The sequence below is a fragment of the Scyliorhinus canicula genome, chromosome 1, assembly GCF_902713615.1.
Source record: "Scyliorhinus canicula chromosome 1, sScyCan1.1, whole genome shotgun sequence".
Lineage (NCBI taxonomy): Eukaryota > Metazoa > Chordata > Chondrichthyes > Carcharhiniformes > Scyliorhinidae > Scyliorhinus > Scyliorhinus canicula.
The window spans coordinates 219,423,151-219,444,126 of NC_052146.1; positions in this window are offsets into that span (position 1 = coordinate 219,423,151).

A 20,976-nucleotide genomic window follows, 5' to 3' on the forward strand; every position below is an offset into this window, starting at 1 on the left:
GAAGTCATATTGAGAATGTTACTTTTTAATTAAAAATTTCTACCTTCGCTTCCAATGTGTGTTCTCCAAGAATGAATATTTCTCGTCTCATTTACAACAAAATCATATTGCTGGGGGTCATAAGATGTGTGTGTGGGAGCGGCTGTGTTTCTACAAGCTCTGGTTCTACTTGCCTTTTAATCCTTTATTTTTTCTTAATGCACATACCAGAATTACTTTTGGGATATGTCTTTCACTATATCCCTGGATGATCCTGGCTAGATTTTAGCGATGGGAACAGAGTTAAATAAAAATAAAACAATCCTGTTTGTTTGAGGTGGTTGGAGGTTGCTGGGTTGGCCCCAGCTTGTGGTGAGTTTGTTCATGAGTGGACCGTTGCCTCGGCGGTGCTGTCGGCGTCAAGGTGATGGCTGCCATTACGAATTATGTTTTGAAAGATGCTCTTGGCTCCGTGGTGCAGGTTTTTGGTGCCCACTTTAATGAACTGTGAAATATGTTTGAGAAAATAATGGAAGCGGAGCAGAAAATCCTGTTATTTGATAGACAAATTTTCCCTGATGAAAGCCCGTCTTTGGCAAACCTGTAAGATAAGTCATCTGTCTTGACTGACTCTAGGTGCAGGGGCTGGACAAGGAGTGCTTGTGCGCACGGTCTCTTGTGAGGAGTGGGGGGACGAGTTTCCAACTGATTTTAATGTCTGGTTGCCATGCTTTCACAATTTTGATTTGCAGGCTGGGCGTTTCAGGTCTACGAGGCCTGGGGTCGATTGGAGACCCGGCCACTGGTCTAATGTTGTCCTGTCCTCTACACTCGCCGTGAAGGGCTGTTGGTGGACGGTTGTGTTGAGTAATCTCTCTGGCCTAGGCCTAGGTTCCTTATTGCCTGGGCTTTGGGGCATCGTGGCAGAGGCGAAGGCGCTGCATTTAATGGAACTTTTGAGGGATCCTGAGGGGTTGCTTGATGATCCTGTCATGGCTTTGGCCTTTCCAAGTGACCTGGATAGTGTTATTATTTTGCAGTTCATCAATAATCCTGGACTTTATTCCCTTGTGATTATGCTGTTGATTTCATATTGTTGGCCGTTTCTCCTGACAAGGATGTGCGATATTTGAAGGCAAGGATTGCCTGTTATTCTGTTTTGACAAAAGCAATACTGAGTTGGTAATGTGACGTAGTTTGTGCATAGCCTTGATTTTTTTAAATGTGCTGTAATCCTTGCATTTATGAAGCGGGAGTACATTTTAGACGCCCTATACCTGTTTTTTTTAGAGAAGATGAGTAGAGCTGTGGCGAAGTGGTGGGTAGATGATGTGGTGGTGGGTGGTAAGGTTAGATTTCTTCACTTGGATTGAGGAAGGCCCCCAGTCAGAGCTATTTGTATCGGGATTTTATTTGCATTTTTATTACTTTGAGTCTTGAATCTGTACTTGTCTCGTATGAAAGCTTGGCTAGATCTCACATCCTAGAGAGAACTGGGTTCCTTGTGACTCTTCTTTGTGGCTGACGTCTCTGGAGCTACAGAGGCAAATTGTGTGAGTCTGGGGCTGGTCAGTTAATCCTTGCCCGATTTGTTGAAGTGAGAGTCCGTATGGTGTGGATCTATGTTGTTGGAATTCTCCTTTGGTTTCGGGGTAGGTTTGATGGGGTAGTTAGTCCAAGTAGTACGTCAGTTGTAAGAGGAACAGTTAGGCGTTTCTATGGCTGAAAAAGTGACTCCAGGATAGTATGTTGTCTCCCTAGTGCCAGGATCAGGATGTCACTTAACGGCTGCAGGGCATACTGAAGGGGAAGGGCAAACAGACAGATATTGTTGTACACAATGGCACTGATGATGCAGACAGAAAATGGGATGAGATCCTGAAAGCAGAATTTAGGGAACTAGGAAGTAGATTAAAATGCAGGACCCATTACTTCCAGAGCCATGTTCCAGTGAGTATAGAAATAGGTGGTTATTCCAGATGAATGCGTGGCTGGAGAGATGGTGCAGGAGGGAGGACTTTAGATTTCTGGGACATTGGGACTGTTTGGGGTCGGTATGATCTGTACAAGGTGGATTGTTTGTACCTGAACCAAAATGGGACTAGTGTTCTAGCAGGGAGGTTGGCAATTGCTGTTGGGAGGTGTTAAACTAAATTGGCAGGGGCCTGGGATCCTGAGAGAAGGTTCAGGGATAAATGCACAGCCAAAGTTAGAGACATCAAGTAAGTCAGGAAGGAATAGAATGTCTAGACCTGTTAAGTCACAAGGGAGTTTGGCAAGATTGGATGGTGTTTATTTTAATGTGAGGAGTCTGATGAACAAGGCAGATGAATTGAGGACACAAATTTAAACATGGGGATATGTTATTGCTCTCAGTGAGACATGGTTGAGAGAGAGGCAGGATTGGCAACTCAATATTCCAGGATACAGAATCTTTAGATGGGATAGGGAAGGAGGTAATAGAGGGAATGGGTTTTGCAATTTTGATCAGGGAATCAATTGCAGCAGTAAGGAGGGATGACATCTTAGAAGGCTCTTTGACTGAGGCCACATGGGTAGAACTTAAAAAACAAAAAAGAGCAATCACATTGTTGGGAGTGTTCTATTGGCTGAGAAATACAAGAGCAGATATATAGCAAATTTCAGAGAAGTGTAAAAGTAATAAGGTACTGGGGGATTTCAACTTCCTCAATATTAATTGGGGAAGCCAAACTGTTAAATGTTTAGAGGGAGCGGTATTCTTAAAATATTTCCAAGAGAACTTTTTAAGCCAATCCCTAGAAGGACTGACAAGAGAGGGGGTGGTCCTGGACTTAATAGGCTGGGTAAGTGGTTGAAGTATCAGTGGGGGAGCATTTTGCAGGCAGTGATCAGGATGGGCGCCGAGATCAAACTGGGTTCGATTTTAATAAGATTAGATATGATTTGTCAGAGTGGACTGAGATACATTTAGGTAAATCTGTGACAGAGCAGTGGGATGCATTTAAGAAGGAAATAGGGAGAGTGCAGGGCCAATCTGTTCCAATGAAGAAAAAGGGTGGGACCAACAAATTTCAGTTAACCCTGGATATTGAGCGATTTACAACATTGGATGAGAAAGAGAGCCTAATGGCAGATATTAAGGAGTCAAAACAGCAGAAGCCCTAGAGGCATACAGAATGTGCAAGAGGGAATTTAAAAAAGGAATTAGGAGAGCAAAAATGGGTAATGAGAGGAGACTGGAAGGTAAAATAAAGGAAAATCCCAACTTGTTTTACAGGTACGTTATAGGTAAAAGGATAACTAGGGAAAGAGTAGGGCTCATTAAGAGCAGAGTGGTAATTTGTGTGTTGAATCGGAGGATGTGTGTAGGTTTCTAAATTAATACTTTGTGTTAGTGTTCACTCGTGAGAGCGACCGTATGGGTGCAGAAATCAGAGGGAAGGACTATAATAAAGTTAAAGAAATTGACAAACTAAGAGGAGGTCGTGAGTAGTTTGGCAGTCTTAAACATAGAAAAACCTCCAGGGCCAGATTAAATGTATCCTGGACTGTTGAGTGAGGCAAGGGAGGAAATAACAGGGGTGCGGCAATAATTTTAAATTCCTCTCTGGCCACAGGAGAGGTGCTGAAGGATTGGAGGATAGCCAATGTATCATTATTCAAGAAGGGAGGAAGGGATATTCTGGGAAACTACAAACCAGTAAGCTTAACCTCAGGGAAACTATTGGAAACAACTCTGAGAGTCAGAATTAATCTGCATTTGGAGAAGCAGGGACTAATCAAGAACAGTCAGAATGGTATGCCGATTCGGGATATCACAGATTTGAGCCAGGGAAATGTGATGGGAGTTTTTGTGAGATGGGAGTAGAAGCGAGTCAGGGCATTAAAGGATTTGTTTCTAGGGGGCTGGTTTGTGGGATTGAAGGAACTGGGGGCGAACTAGCGGTTGGGGCAGGAGGCAATGTTTAGGTATATGCAGGGCTTAAAACTTTGCTAAGAAGGAGGTAAAGAGCTTACCAGTGGCACCGGCCTCCACACTGTTCGAGGAGGTGCTGACGGCAGGGGGAATAGAGAAGTGGGTGGTTGTGGCGATTTATGGGCAATTCTGGGAGAAGAAAAGGTACCGCTGGAGGGAATTAAGGCAAAGTGGGAGGAAGAGTTGGGAGAGAGCATGGAGGAGGGGTTATGGTGTGAGGTGCTCCGGAGGGTAAATACCTCAACTTCGTGGGCGAGGTTGGGGCTGATGCAACTGGAGGTGGTGTATAGAGTGCACCTCACAAAAGCGAGGATAGCCGACTCTTTGAGGGGGTGGTTGATGTTTGTGAACTTGGCGGGGTGGGGGCGCCCGCAAACCAGGTTAATATGTTTTGGCCTTGTCGAAAGCTGGAGGGGTATTGGAGTGAAGTGTTCAGGGTAATTTCGCAGGTGGTACATGTGAGGCTTGAGCCGGGTCCTCTGAAGGCCATTTTCGGGGTATCGGATCGGCAGGGCTTCGAAGCGGGTGTGGCGGCAGAGGTTTTAGCCTTCGCCTCGCTGATTGCCCGAAGGCGGATCCTGTTGGGGTGGAGGTTAGTTTCTCCACCCTGTACCCTGGCATGGCGGGGGGATCTGTTGGAGTTTTAACATTTGAGAAGGTGAAGTTTGGGTTGAGGGGAAGGATGGAAGGGTCTAGAATTCATGGGCTTTGTTTATTATGCACTTTCAATAATTGGATGACATTGAACATTTTGGGGGGGGGGGGGGGGGGGCAGGGTGTTGGATTGTGTCTGTTGTTGGTGACTATGTATGGGTGGATGGTGGATTCCCAAACCTTTTTTTTTTGATGTTTGTATTTAAAGTGTTGAGGGTTGTTTAGGGATTGGTGGGAGGGAGGAATTGTTGGCCAAGGAATTGACATTGTATTTGTTACTGTTGATTGTTGGTGGGTGTAAATTTGGATGAAAATGTGAAAAAGGAGAATAAAAATATTTTTTAAAAAAGAGAACAGGTCAGAATGATTTAGTTAAAGGGAGGTCATGTCTGACCAACTTGAGTGAATTTTTTGAAGAGGTGACTAGGTATGTAAATGAGGGTAATGCGTTTGATGTCCTCTACCTGGGACTTCAGCCAGGCTTTTGATAAGGTCCAACATGGGAGACTGATAGTGAAGAGCCCATGGGATCCAAGGAAATTTGACAAATTGGATCCAAAATTGGCTGAGTGGCAGGTAATGATCGAGGGGTGTTGTTCTGACTGGAAACCGGTGTCCTCTGGGGACCCACAGGGGTCAGTGTTGGGGCCTTGCTGTTTGTGGTTTATATAAATGATTTAGATATGCATGTAGGAGGTTTGATCAGTAAATTTGCAGATGATATGAAAATTGATGGGGCGGTAAATAATGAGGGAGATAGCCATCGAGCATTGTTTTTCAAACTTTTTTGTCTGGGACCCATTTTTACTAACAGCCCGTTCTTCACGACCCACGCCAGCACCCATTCATGACCCACGCCGGCTGACTTTCATGACCCACCATTTTTGCTTACCATTGATGTGACAGGTGAGCCTGCTTGGTCCTCACGATCTCACTTGCTTTGTCATTCAATGTTACATTTCTGCTGCGGACTTCAGTTGATGATGTAAGTTCTCACTACATCCCTTGAAAAAAATCAAGAGGTTTGTCCTTGAACTCGCCATTCTTAGTCTTCAAATGCCAGTACTTCCCTGCATGTAACACATATGGGATTTGCATCCTGATTTGCATTGCCACAATTGATAAACCTCAAGTAAACGTCTTTATACAGCTTTGCTCCTGGTTTCAGCTTCTCCTTAATGGGTTGTTCACCAGAGGCCCTGGAGTTCACACCAGCACACTGGGCATGTACAAAATGGAGCAATCTCTCTCGCATCCAGAGCACGTGACCTTGTTGCTGCCGCTTCTGGAGAGAAGACTCCCATCTATTTTCAAAAGGAATCTGCTCCTGGGTTAGCATGCTGATGTCAGGAGGAAGCAGTTTGCCTTGCTGGGCTCCCAGCCTGCACACTGCTGAGGGAGCACACATGCGCAGGATAGCTGGCATTCTGAAAGTTGCATCGTGGCTGACATTTTTGAAAGCTGGTTGCAACTGTTGTGCACATCTTCCTGCGATCGAGAGTTCAGTGACCGGTGGCCCCACGACCCTCCCGATCATGAATTTGAAAATTACTGCCTTGGAGTACAGGAGGATATAGATGGGCTGGTCAGGTAGGCTGATCAGTAGCAAATGGAATTCAATCTGGATAAGTGTGAGGTGATGCACATATGATTGTACCATATGATTGAAAACTAAAATTACTCAATTGTTGATATTTTCTCTTGCTAATTTGTATTTATTTTTTAAATTTTAATCTTTATCATTGTCACAAGTAGGCTTGCATTAACACTGTAATGAAGTTACTGTGAAAATGACTTAGTTGGGTACACAGAGAATTCGGAATGCCCAAATCACCTAATAGCATGTCTTTCAGGAGTTGTGGAAGGAAATCGGAGCATCAGGAGGAAACCCACACATACACGGGGAGAACGTGCAGATTCTGCACGTACAGTGATCCAAGCAGGAATTGAACCTGGGACCCTGGCGCTGTGAAGCAACAGTGCTAGCCACTGTGCTACCGTGCTCCCATGTTTATTCCTTTATTTTCCATTTTTATATTGTAGTTTTTTTCCTAAAACATTATTCTTTTCTCTTTTACACAGTCAATACAACTCAATTTAACTTAGCTGGGATTCTCCGGCCTTTGGAATTCTCTTTTCCCACGGGCAGTGCACCCACCGCCCGGGGGTTTCCTGGCAGTGTGGGTGGCTTCAATGGGAAATCCCATTGACGAGCGGCAGGAAGAAAGAATCCCGCTGCCAGCGGACTGCGCACAACCGAGAAACAAATGGTTGGCGGGGACCAAGAATCCTGCCCCTTATTTCACCAAACTCAGGAGTAACTCTTGTTAAGTAAACTCCATGGATCACAAAGGGACTTTGGTAATAAGAATGTACCAAGTGGAACAAACAGTTGGGGAATTGTGAGCCTTAAAATCCATGCAGTAATACACAGTGCAACAGAGTGTGAAGGTTCGTAGGCTTGGCTCCTGGCATGCAATTGAGTTGGGAAATTGCAATATCGCCGTGTTCTGATGGATGGGGGAAGAAAATTTGAGACAAAAATCATTGCCCCTGTAACTAGCTGCCGGGAGATGGTAACTCAGCACCAAGCTGGGCAAGTGAAATGAAAATGAATGAAATGAAAATTGCTTATTGTCACAAGTAGGCTTCAAATGAAGTTACTGTGAAAAGCCCCTAGACGTCACATTCCGGCGCCTGTTCGGGGAGGTTGGTACGGGAATTGAACAGTGCTGCTGGCCTTCTGGGTCTGCTTTAAAAGCCAGCGATTTAGCCCTGTGCTAAACCAGCCCCTGTTAATAGCTTTTAGTTTGGGGAAACCTTTCCCATGTTACAGCCAAGCATTCAGTGAATCTTATTTTTCCTGGAGTGGGTGTTGGCTGATCCAAATGAATCACTTCAGTGTTCTTGTGGTGCTCAAGTTTTCTCATTCTGCGCCCTAGTGGCAGAAATTAACCACTACAGATCAAATTCATTCAGGGTACAGACCTTGTGTGGAATTATCAAACACTGCGTGCTGTCTAAAGATTAGTAGCAGATCTTAACTTCGGCTTGTGTTAAACTGAAGGTTACTTGATGTGCAGACTGTCTGGATATCAGTAAGTACATTGTATAAATGAACTTTAAACCAGAAAGCTTGTTGGCTTGATCTAAGATATGAACTGTATTTGCGTAGCAGATCTCAGTTAGTTTGGCAGCTGCATTGCTCCTTTGGGCCTCTGGTATCCCTGGGCTAGGGAGGGGAAAGTTTAGACTGGGTTTCTGATTGCTGTTCAATGACTTCTGCTGGAAGTATGTGTTTGGGGTGTTGGATGAGGACAGGATTTGGCCTGTTAACAATATCCCCCACGTCCTTGCTCCAATTTTGTGCTTTCAGCATGAAACATGTTCGCTTGCGGTATTGGGAGTATCAAATACCCCAGCACCGACGTTAACGTTTTTCCTATTAATCTCTGATATTTGGTTTTGGTTGAATTACGCAAATATGGACATTCAAAAATGAAATTTCTGCTTGGAAAGTGGAATGTCACGACTATATAGTTTTTCCTGGTGTTGTATGTTTTTTTTTGTCTGACAAGTTGGGAAAAATGCAGTGCAGTTTGAAACGATGTGATGAATAGGAAGTGTTAACCCAATCACTTCTGAATGCTTCAGATTGTAGAATTTTAATGTCATATGCAATCCACCCTCTCAAGAAGTGCTGCTGGCTTAAAGTTTCCTGGGTACACAGTTCAGCCAACATGAACTTGCTGGTCTCAGCATTTTGACTGCTGATAGTAAAATTCCGGTTAATTCAGCAGAACAAGGGTTTGCTGACTGCGGAACACCACAGGCAGCATTGCAAGAAGTTCTGTGTGAGAGGGCAATTAATTTGGTCATTAATCTCAAGTTGTGCTTGCTGCAAGCAGTACATTCTCCCAACAAAAAATATGAATCCAGTTAATGATGCCAATGGAAATATAATCTGCTGGTGGGAATGTGCGTGGGCAGGGATTATTTACTGACAATGATGTACTGCAAAGGATTTTGACCATGTCCATATTTTTAACAATGAGGGGATATTTTTGTTTTTTGGGTAATTTTAATTGGTGATTTTTTTTTGAACAATTGATTAATGCTTCAACTATTGCTGAATGTATTCAGCTCTTGGCTTGTGACGTTTAAAGAAAAAATCCCTTAATATGTGGTTCTGAAATAATGCATGGAATTAAATGGAAACTATTTCATGGTGACGTGTTTTTTTCTTCGCTGTCTCTGCACAGTTTATCCAGTGAGAGACACAAATGAGAGGCTCCAAGTTTGTTCCATCAACCAAACTGAGTTAGCTGGTCATGGTACCCGAGTGGGACAGGAAGGCAAAATTAGGCACAGTTCTTGCTCCTGACAACTTCTTTCTCGCCTCCTATCCACCTATATATGTGTGTTTGTGCACTTTTTGGATCAGGTTCGGATTGGCTATAATGTCCTTCATGGTTAAATACCACGTCAGTATTTCATTGTCTAAGCTCATTCGGGTCACCTGGGCAAATGTCTGAAGTACTATCATGGAAAAATGTCCCAGCTTGAATTAACATTTGTAGGGTAGCACAGTGGTTAGCACAGTTGCGTCACCGCTCCAGGGTCCCAGGTTCGATTCCCGGCTTGGGTCACTGTCTGTGCGTAGGTTTCCTCCGGGTGTCCGGTTTCTTCCCACAGTCCAAAGATGTGCAGGTTAGGTGGATTGGCCATTCTAAATTGCCCTTGGTGTCCCAAAAAAGTTAGGTGGGTTACGGGGATAAAGGGGATAGGGTGGAAGCGTGGGCTTAAGTAGGGTACTCTTTCCAAGGGTCGGTGCAGACTCAATGGGCTGAATGGCCTCCTTCGGCACTGTAAATTCTATGATTTTATGACAGAAAAAACATGTTTGCAAATGGATTGAGCTCATTGGCGATTGTAAATACCTGTAAGATCTTTTTTTTAATATAAATTTAGATTACCCAATAATTTTTCCCAATTAAGGGGCAATTTAGTTTGGCCAATCCACCTACTCTGCACATTTTGGGATTGTGGGGGCGAAACAAACGCAGACAGTGGGAGAATGTGCAAACTCCACACGGACAGTGACCCAGAGCCGGGATCGAACCTGGGATCTCAGCGCCGTGAGGCAGCTGTGCTAACCACTAGGCCACCGTGCTGCCCTGCTGTAACATCTTTTTAATCTTTAGGTTTGTTGCTTGGTCTAAATGAGGACATTCGTGATACATCATATGTGGTTAACTGAGCTTGCCACACTGGCAGTGTAAACAAATAGTGAGGGTCAATGAATAAGTGAGTAAATAGAGAGTTGGTAGAGAAGGATTTTCAATGTATTTTGCACCTATTTTTCTCTCTTATGCACCGTCAGTGATGGTCTTAACTTTGGCCAGTGTTCTGGACGATAGATCTAGTTGTCACTTTTGTTTTGTTTCTGAGTTTGTCTGTCTTGGGCAATAAAATTATCTAATTGTTGATGTCCATTTTCAGTTCTGACTTCTTTGGTCCAATTTCAGCTTTTTAAGCTACTTCAGTTTAGGAGGAGCTGATGAAGGCTGCTCCCTGATTGGCACTCTTTCTTTTTTTAAATAAATTTAGATTACCCAATTATTTTTTTCTAATTAAGGGGCAATTTAGCGTGGCCAATCCACCTACTCTGCACATTTTTGGGTTGTGGGGGCGAAACCCACGCAGGGAGAATGTGCAAACTCCACACGGACAGTGACCCAGAGCTGAGATCGAACCTGGCACCTCAGTGCCATGAGGATGTTGTGCTAACCACTAGGCCACCGTGTTGCCCTGATTGGCACTCTTTCAATCACCTCTATTCATTAATCAGAGAAATTGCCGTTAGCAGTTCTCCGCAGGCCTGAAAAGTTCAAAGAGCTGATATTGGAGTTTTTTCGTTTAAACATTTGAGCATAGATGGTGGACACAGAGGAAGAAGGGAGATAATGTTAACAGCAGGAAGTGAATATTATGGAGGGTAATGGGTGGCGGAGGGGCATGGCTGGCAAGGAAGAAAACGGTGAGTACTGAGGGGGAAGGGGGGAAAATATAAACTTGGCTGATAAGTGCACATCAAAAAAGGTAAGTGAGGTATAAGTGGCCAATAAATATTTGCTATGAATTTTGTGTTTTTGAAGGAACTTGGGAGTTTGTTTTGTCTGTTGGTGCTACAATCCTAGTTGGTGTTATAACTAGATGGGTTGATCCCGAATGGAACCCTGGCACAATAAACTAACTTTTACTATTTCTAATTAAAATGTGGAGGAACTGCGTCACAGAACCGCTAATTAGTTTTAACATTAAGAAAAAAAACATTTATTAAACATGAAAAAAAATTATGATACAATACGCCTTTACTACCCCTTAGCTTAACAATTGCACACAGATTTTTAAGATGCAAAGTACATCTTAAGGTGCAATGGTCTTATTAGCACACAAAGTCCCTTTTAAGCACACAAGATGACTGCTAAGACGCACCGTTCTGTGAACCCAACTGAATGGCTGTGGACTTTTTGAAATCCCCCAAATGATTATTATATTGTGTCTTCTACCTTGTCTCATTGAACGCTGGCTTTCACTGGAGTCATTACAAATTTTGTTTTCAAAAGTCACACTTTTAAATCTTTTAAATTATGCTTTCCCTCAGCTGCTTCCATCAAGATTTTGCTTCTCGGTTTTCATAGAATTTACAGTGCAGAAGGAGGCCATTCAGCCCATCTAGTCTGCACTGGCCCGAGGAAAGAGCACACCTCTACCCTATCCCCATAATCCAGTAACCCCACTGCATCTAATCTTTTTGGACATTAAGGGGCAATTTAGCAAGGCCAATCCACCTAACCTGCACATCTTTGGACTGTGGGGGGAAAAAACCGGAGCACTCGGAGGAAATCCACGCAGACATGGGGAGAATGTGCAGACTCCGCACAGACAGTGACCCACGCTGGGAATCGAACCTGGGATCCTGGAGCTGTGAAGCAGCTGTGCTAATCACTATGCTACCGTGCTGCCCATCTGTGCTACCATGTTGCCCTCCATCCTTGTACCTCTTCCTTCGGGTTCCCTTTATCTTAACAAATTCCCAAGATCCAACCACCAATTTCCACAATTATTTAAAATAGTTTCTCACAAAGCTTAGCACTATTGCACATATCTTTTTGGCCTCTCATGATTCCATGCCTTTTCATCTCTCTTTGACTTTACTGAACATTAATTTGATCAATTTCCTCTGTTCTGTTAACTCCAGACTTATTGGAAACTCCTCTTCATTTGTCTAGTTTCCTTAACCAGCTGGACTTCAGTTTTCCGGCATCTGTTTTCTTAACCATTACTTCATAGTCTAGCTTTTCTTCTACAAATGCTCTCTAGCTTTCTAGTGTCAGCTGCTTCTGGTAGAGCATTGAGAGTTTCTACTTACTCGCCCTTCCCCCTCCCCTCCTCCCCTCTCCAACTGCAATCAAATTAGCTAAACTAAAACTTGAAAGCTTCTTTACCATACAAGGCCGATTTGCTAAGGAACCACTGCTGATTTATTTACTCTTCATGATGTACCCTCTCTAAGCATAAAAATACCTTTGTCCAGCATGAATCTAACTATTGGTTTTACCCTACCAGGCACAGAAACACTAAATTAAACTGAAAACTATACCTTATTTCTAACGTTTGCCAATACAACAATAAATCCCTTAAAGCTACCTTTATTTTCTAAACAGTTGGCAAAGTTGTATTTTTCCTTTGTCGCTGGGAAGGAATTCTGCATTCGCCATGAGGAAGAGTTAATGAGAATTGCTAGCTGCTTGAGGCAATTGAATCTGCAGGGTTTTAAAAAGTTGAACACGTTAGAGCTGTTTGAAGAGGGACATTGCAATGTGTTTGTTTCTGTCTTCGCCCAATGCCAACATAATGATTTTGAAAAGGGGTTTTTGAATAGCAATGAGCAGTGGGAGCTCTGGCTCAGAATTTGTTTTTTCTTCTCTAGCAGTAAGCTTTAACTTGCAAAGTCTAAGTAGGAAAATATTTCCTACTTTAATCATGGGCTAGCTGTATTGGAGAACACTGACGTACTGAGTCTCAACATCTTTTGTATTAATGTGACCAGAATGAAACAAGTAGACAACATGGTGAAATATGCAAGAAAAAGTAAAACATGAGTGCCAGTATAATTAACAATTTTTCCTCAACGTAGACTTCTGTGACAGTCGATTTTAAAAAAAGATCAAATAATCTGACAGCCTCAGTAGCAACTCAGTCATGTAGTGGAATTAGTACACTCGTGGGAAGCTGCACATTCATTAGCTGGTAACCACATTTGCCCCCTTTAATAAGGCCTCTCTGTAGTGGTCACATTCTTTAAAATAATTTTGGGGAAAAAAGGAGAAATAATCTCCTAACTAAAGATCAAACTCTTAAATTACAAAAAACTGCTGGGTATTAATGGTAGGTCTGTGTCTTTGATGTTCCCAGGACATAGTTTATAATGAGTTGTTATTCTGTCTTGCTTTGAAATCCATTTTTTCCCTTATTAATGCACACTACAGTCAGAGATCTATGGCATGGAGGGCTGCGCGCTGCCTCACACGCCGAGTTCCCAGGTTCGATCCCGGCCCTGGGTCACTGTGTGGAGATTGCACGTTTTTCCCTTTTTTGCGTGGGTTTCGCCCCCATAACCCAAACATGTGCAGATTAGATGGATTGGCCACGCTAAATTGACCTTCATTGGAAAAAAATTAATTGGGTACTCTAAATTTATATATAAAAAAGAGATCTATGGCCATGGATTCTTAGCTATTGCTGTTTTGGCAGTAATTGTGTGGGGCCTGTTAAAGGTCTGTCAAGGGGTAACACTGTTACCTCATGGCACCGAGGACCAGGGTTCGATCTTGGCCTGTATAAATGTGTGGTCTCTTTGTAAACTCTGTAATTAAAAAAAATAATCTCAATAAAAGTATCTTAAAAAAAAAAGGAAAATGTTTCCACGGGGAATGCTGGGAACGTTCGTCAAACAGAATTTCGTACCTGGAGGTACCTAAGTATGTCCGAGCCTGAATTTCTCTTTCAATTCTTCAAGACTGACAAACTATCCTTCCAGGAATAGGTCACTCACCCTCTTCAGCCCCTTCCCCACCCCAAACGAAACATCTAACCGTGCTGGCTCGAAAAGCTGGTTAACACAAATAGGGACCAGCCTTGACACTGACCCCAGCTTGAAATGTTGATGGACTTTCCTCCATATTTTTTAAGTGGAGACAGCAACTGGGTTTGACCAGTACGAAGCGGAGCCCAATCTCGAGCCACCTGCACCCCCAGATACCGAAAGCTAGTCCTGGCTAGGTGAAAGGTAGTTACCCCAACCTGGCTCCCTTCCCCAAAGTGCTGACCAAAAATACTCACTCTTCTCTAGATTTAGCTTGTATCCAGGGAAAGATCCAAAGCTATTCAGTATATTCATTATGTCTCCCATAGTCTGCCCCAGATCCTTCACATTTGACAAAAGATCATATGCATACAGGGACCCCCTGTGTTCCATATTACCCCTAACTATCCCGCATCACTTGTTTGAGGCCCTCAGGGCAGTGACCAGTGGCTCAATCGCTAAACCGAAAAAAGGGGAGACATAGAACCTTGCCTCATCCCCATTTGCAACCAAAAAGACCCTGAACTTATGGTTTTGGTACAAATGTTGGCAGAAGGAGCCTCGTACAACAAACACACCCATTACACAAATTCAGGGCCAAACCCATACTTCTCCAAAAACGCAAAGAGGTACCTCCGATCGAACGCTTTTTCTGTATCTAATGACACAATAATCTCCGGTTCTGGCATAGCCCTTGGGGTGAAAACCACATTCAGCAGTCGCCTCACATTGGACAATAGTTTTCAGCCCTTTATAAATCCTGTCTGGTTCTCCACAACTACCTCCAGGAGAGGCAGGATTCAGAGATGGTTTTTAATAATTTAATATATAATTTAAACTATTATATAATTAATTATTTTATTTATCTCAATATGCTGACCTTAACAGACTTTGGTGTTCTGGTTTAGGATTGATCCATCAAATGCCCACTTCAAATCTTGAGCCCTACAAAATTGAAACTGGAAGAAACAATGTATAGGTAGTGTGAATATGAACGGGTTTGAGACAGTGGCGTTTAAAGGGCTGGAGATTTCGGGCTGCGGGATTTCAGTACTGTGGGCCTAGTTTGAAGGCACACTCCATAATAGCAGAGTGATGTCACTATCTATATTTGGAGGAAAATTCACATGTGAATATGCTATAATGTGCCCAAAAGCTTCTTATGAGGTTGTCTCAAATTCATTACTTGTCGTTGTTCCTGCGCATGTCACCATTGGTAGCAGATTGATAAACATCAATATTTCACCCTGATGTTTATAGATCAAAAGATGCTCCATGTGGCGTTTGCACATTCTCTCTGTGTCTGCGTGTGTCTCACCTCCACAACCCAAAAAGATGTGCGGTATAGGTGAATTGGCAATGCTAAATTACGCCTTAATTGGGGAAAAAAAAGATTTGGATACTCTAAATTTAAAAAAAAAAGATGCTGTCCACACTGTTTATAATTTGCTGTGGGATTTATTACATTATACTGAAATCCTAGGCTAATGTTGTAGAGAGAAATAAAAACCTGATGAGTATTTGAAACTGGGGTAGCATGCAGTATATTTGGGTTGATTCTGCAAAGAAATAAAATTCTGGAAATATTCAGGTCTTGCCACATCTGTGGAGAGAGAAACAGTTAATGTTTCAGGTTGAATATGATCCAAAAGACTCTGAAGAGTCATATTCGACTTGAAATGTCCAGATGCTTTTCTGCTCCGCCCCCATGACATGCTTCTTGGTGGGCAGCGGCCCTTCATTGGCTGTCGGCGGCATCTTCTGGTCCCGCTGCTATCAATGGAGGAGAGATCCTGCCAGTCCTGCTGAGTATTTCCAGCACTCTGTTTTTACTTGACATTTCCAGCATCTGTCGTATTTTGCTTTTATTTTATGATTCTTAAACATGTCTGCCTTCACCTAAAGGGAAGGAAAGAACTTGCATTTACATACCACCTTTCATGATGTTAGGATGACCGTGGGTGGCCCAGAGTACAGTGGTTAGCACTGTTGATTCACAGCGCCAGCATCCTGGGTTCGATTCCTGGGTCACTGCCTGTGCGGAATCTGCGCGTTCTCCCCGTGACTGTGTGGATTTCCTCTGGTTTCCTCCCACAAATCCTGAAAGACGTGCTGTTAGGTAATTTGGACATTCTGAATTCTCCCTGTGTACCCGAACAGGCGCAGTAATGTGGCGACTAGGGGATTTTCACAGTAACTTAATTGTGGTGTTAATGTAAGTCTACTTGTGAGAATAAAGATTGTTATTATCTAAAGTGATTTACTGCTAATGAATCACAATTGAAGTGTAGTTAATGTTTTGTTTTATAGTGTGTATCATTTATTATTTCCCATCTGAATCATTTAGTTAATGCAGGAAATGTGGAGCCAAATTGCACGTAACAAGATCCCACTAACGGCACGGAAATAAGTGAGCACATAGAACAGTGCAAAAGGAGTCCATCCAGCCCATCGAGTCTGCACCGACTCACTTAAGCCCTCACTTCCACCTTATTCCCGTAACCCAATAACCCCTCCTAACTGCCTCACTAAGGGCAATTTATCATGACCAATCTACCTAACCTGCACGTCTTTGGACTGTGGGAGGAAACCAAGCATCCGGAGGAAACCCATGCGGATATGGGGAGAACGTGCAAACTCCGCACAAACAGTGACCCAGAGGGGAATCGAACCTGGGACCCTGGTGCTGTGAAGCCACAGTGCTAGCCATTTGTGCTACCGTGCTGCCATAAATGATCTATTTTTGTGATGTTGATTGAGTGGCAAATATTGGGCAGGACACTGGGAGATATTTCTACATTTTTTTAATAGTGCGAAAGGATATTTTACGCTCATCTGAGAGAAGTGACAGAGCCTCGGTTTACAGTCTCATTTGAAAGACCGCATCTCTGACAGTGCAGCACTCCTTCAGTTCTTCACTAGGGGTGTTAGACTAAATTCTGGGCTGAAGTTGCTGGTCTGTCAAGGTGGGAGCCCTGATCCTGCGGGAGAAGATGAAACTGATGCATTTAAAAATGATACTGGGATTAAGCCAAAGCTGTTACATTGTGTGTCAATAATAAAAATGACTGTTAGACAATCAGAATATACTTGAATATTTAAAATTACCAGCATTTGACACTGCGAAAGTACATCCTGGATCAATGCCCACATGTCCTTAAATTCTTGCATTAGCCTTAAAATAATTTCTTGAAATAAAGTATTCATTTTCTGCTTTTACTTCTCCTCACTGCAGGTCTTAGTTGGGTATCATAGTGCATACAAGCCACCGTTGTTGGTTAATCCATTTTCAAATATGAACCGTAAACATTGGGTTTCAGAAGGCTATTCAGATGTTGAGGGATACAGAATTGAGACCAATTCTGGTCTCAAAGGGATTTTGATAGTCCCTTTGAAAAGGCGATTGTTTAAAACGAGAGTGAACAGGAAAGTGGAATTGGAAAATATGAAACATGGAAAACAATACCAGTTCAGACTTGATGGGCAAAACGACCTGTTTTTGTGCTGGCTGGAGCATTTGTGATTCACCTGATTTCTGCATGGTGTTCACAACCATTTTGAAACAGGAAGATTGGCTTATCTTTGGCAACCTCCCCAGGCTGGGGAAAATGAGATTATTAGCAGTATGCTGATACCAGTGACCATTTGGAGTTCATACTGGGTTTACTTTTGTTCACCACATTATAGGTGGAACATATATATTATATAAAGGATTTGGACTCAAATTGGAGGGATGGTGTCGAAATGGCAGCTGAGGTGTAGCCAATAACATGGAAAACTGTGCCACAGTACAGAAGAACATAAACAGGTTTGCAGAACAGTCACAGAAATAGCAAATAGAATTCAATATTGCAAAGTGTGAGATGGTTGCATTTGTTAGGAAGAATAATGAGACCACTTACTCTTTGTGAACATAGAACATACAGTGCAGAAGGAGGCCATTCGGCCCATTGCGTCTGCACGTGAAGTGGGGAACTAAATGGGGTGGTGAAACAGAGATTTGGGAATACAGATACCTCCCTTGTTACTCCACTGGAATGCCAGCCTAAACTTTTGTGTTCAACTCTTTGAACCCACAACCCATTAATTCAGAGGCAATTGGCTATCCATAGCTGAGAAATTGAGTAGGCTGCAGCTGGTAAGCTGAAGAGAAGACCCAATAGAATTATTTCAAATTTTGGATTGATAGGGTGGAGGTAGAAAAAATTGTTTCCATTTTGAGGTTTAGCTCAGTTGGCTGGACGGCTGGTTCGTGAAGCAGTGCATGACCAGCAGCGCAGGTTCAATTCCCATATCGGCTGAGGTTATTCATGAAGGCCCACCTTCTCAATCTTGCCCCTTGCCTGAGGTGTGGTGATCCTCAGGTTAAATCACCACCAGTCAGCTCTCTGCTTCCAAGGGGAAGGCAGCCTATGGTCATCTGGAACTATGCCAACTTTACCATACGTGATTAAATAAAACATGGAGCAATTTCTTTACTTGGTGAAGCACTTCAGAGACTTGATGTAGGCATGAGGGAGAGAGAAATAAAGGGATATGGGGGCAGGTTGGGCACAGGAGGAGACTTGTGTGAACCACGAATACCAGCATATATTTGGTGGGCTGAGCAGCCTGTTTCTGTGTTGTAGATACCATGTAATTTGCTGTTGTACAGATAAATATGTTTCATATAAAAATATTATTTAAATTCCATAATGTGATTACATTGAGAGAAGTAGAGTTGCTATGATTTTTATCACCTTGAAGGTTAGTATCATGCTTGCAGTCCTCTAGATAATAACAAAATCAGTTAAAAAAAATAAAAAATAATCTGTCTATTTATGTTTTAAGGATGTAAAAGAAACTCAAAATGCAAGTTTTGTGGAGGGTGTGCTGTTGGCATTTGTTTTGAGTGCTTACAGTTTCACAACATTCATGAACTGGTAACAACTTGTAATACACTGAGAATATTAGAATTAGGAGCAGGAGAAGACCATCGGCCCCTTGAGCTTGCCCCGCCATTCAACAAGATCAGGCTGATCTTCGGCTTCAGCTCCACTTTCTCATTGCTTCCCATATACCTTGATTCCCTGAGGTTTCATGTCCCGATTAATGCAAAATGTCCTGTGGCATCTTTTCAAAAAAGTACAGGGAGTTATTTATTTCTCCCAACTAACTTTCATCCTTCAACCTGCACCATCAAAGCTGATTGTGAACATTTATTTAACTTAATGTTTTCTGGGCCGTGTGCACAAATTGGGTACAGCCCGTGTCTAGATTATAGCCAAATCAGTGTTTTAAAAAAAAAAATCTATGCCTATTGACGTCTTGATGTGAAAGAAACTCAAAATGCAAGTTCTTTGTGGAGGGTGTGCTGTTGGCATTTTTTAAGTGCTTACAGTTTCAAATGTACAACTTAACATTTTCCTTCAAATACTCTTAATTATATGTATTTCCAAAATGTTTTGTTTTATCGTGTTATCATTTATTATTTGCCCTCTCAATCATTTAGGTGTTGTGGGTCCAACGAGAGACTAAGTACATGAGAGAACGCTGGAGAAAAGGGACCATCTGAAGCTTGCCAGATTTTCTTTTCTGACCCAATCGCCTCCTCCTTTTACCACTAGCTATGGCCAAGGTCGCAAGTGGGGGAAGAAATGCTGACTCGAGCAATCCAGCAAATGAGTTCAGTGACATCATCAGATGGAGATCAGGTATGTCGGAAAACATTTTATTGTATCAAAACAGTGGCTTAGTTTTATCTTCTCCTTGACCTGGACATTTATAACAATTTGCACTATAACCTGTGTCTGTTGAGAATGTTGACCTGTGTCCGGAAGGATGCCCCATGTGCTTGTCAGTAGTATCAAGTAACAAACCTCAGTTTTGCACAAATTTCAGTTTAAACAATCACAATGCTTTATTGTACGAAAAGCAATACTAACGAAATACCGTAATTACATAAATACTATTCTAGTGTGTGTGTATATGTGATATTACCCATCTGTCCTCCAGTTGATCAGGCCTGGTACTCCTTTGTGAGGTCTCAACTTTGGGCCGTCTGCTGGAGAGTTGGGTCCTAATGTCTCTCTATGGGTTCTCTGGCCTTGAGCAGCCGTAAGCCGTCTTTTATCCTCATTTCTTCCCAGCCGCTGAAATTTGATTTATCAGTCGTATTGTACTGTTAATCGATTATCTCCTGGGCCCATTCCGTGAATGGCCCATAGTTAGCGCTTCTTATCTCTTGTCTTAATCTACAAATAAGACACAAATGGGTTCATCTCCTGGTGGAGACATGCCCAGCTCTAAATGTAATAAATTCTGTTATTACAGTACAATACTCCAGAAAATACCACATCTTTCAGTTTGTTTCCAGTGAGCCCATTGCCCTTCAGGAATGTGATCAGCAATCTCTAGTAATGGGATTCTCTCCTTACTGGGTATCAGAGGAATAGCTAGTTATCATTAAGTTAGTCTCTCTGGCTATATGTACTGGGAAACCTTTCTAGCTCCTCACTATTATTAACTACACTCTGTTTTTGTGTTAAGTGTTTACATTCATTTGGAGACCCTAGTCTGCAAATGTGATATGTCTTGATCTCAACAGTTTTATAAATAGTGTAGTGTATCAGCTGTGTTTCGAATGTTGGGCGTTACAAGATGGTTATGTTTCAAAAAGTCGTTAACTTAAGGCGAAACAGAATGTTCCGGATAGGGGTTGATGGTGGCCATACTAAGCCTCTGCGAAAGACCTTTTCATACCTTGAAGCAGAAAAGGAACAGCTGCATTTGGATGTGAGAGGAAGAGATTATGCAGCTGCTTTGAAGAGCATAGAAGAATGTGATAGCAGACAAGCAGGCTGCTGATTTGAGCTGGTTTTCTGTTCGAAAAGAAGATGGAGAAGGTGGGACTTTTGGAGATTTAAGGAACAAAGGGTCGGTAAGATGGGCCATGCTGGTGGGAGTCGGTTTATTCAGCGCAGGACGATTTCCGAAGGATACTGGAGGATTCAGACTGCTGTGGCAAGGAGAAGTGGGCCTTCTGGAAAGCTGGGAATATCTTGGGACTGGATATTGTAACGTTATATGGTAGCACATTGGTTAGCAACGTTGCTTCACAACACCAGGGTCCCAGGTTCGATTCCGGCTTGGGTCACTGTCTGTATGGAGTCTGCACGTTCACCCCGTGTCTGTGTGGGTTTCCTCCGGGTTTACTCTTCAAACCAAGTCCCGAAAGACATGCTTGTTCGGTGAA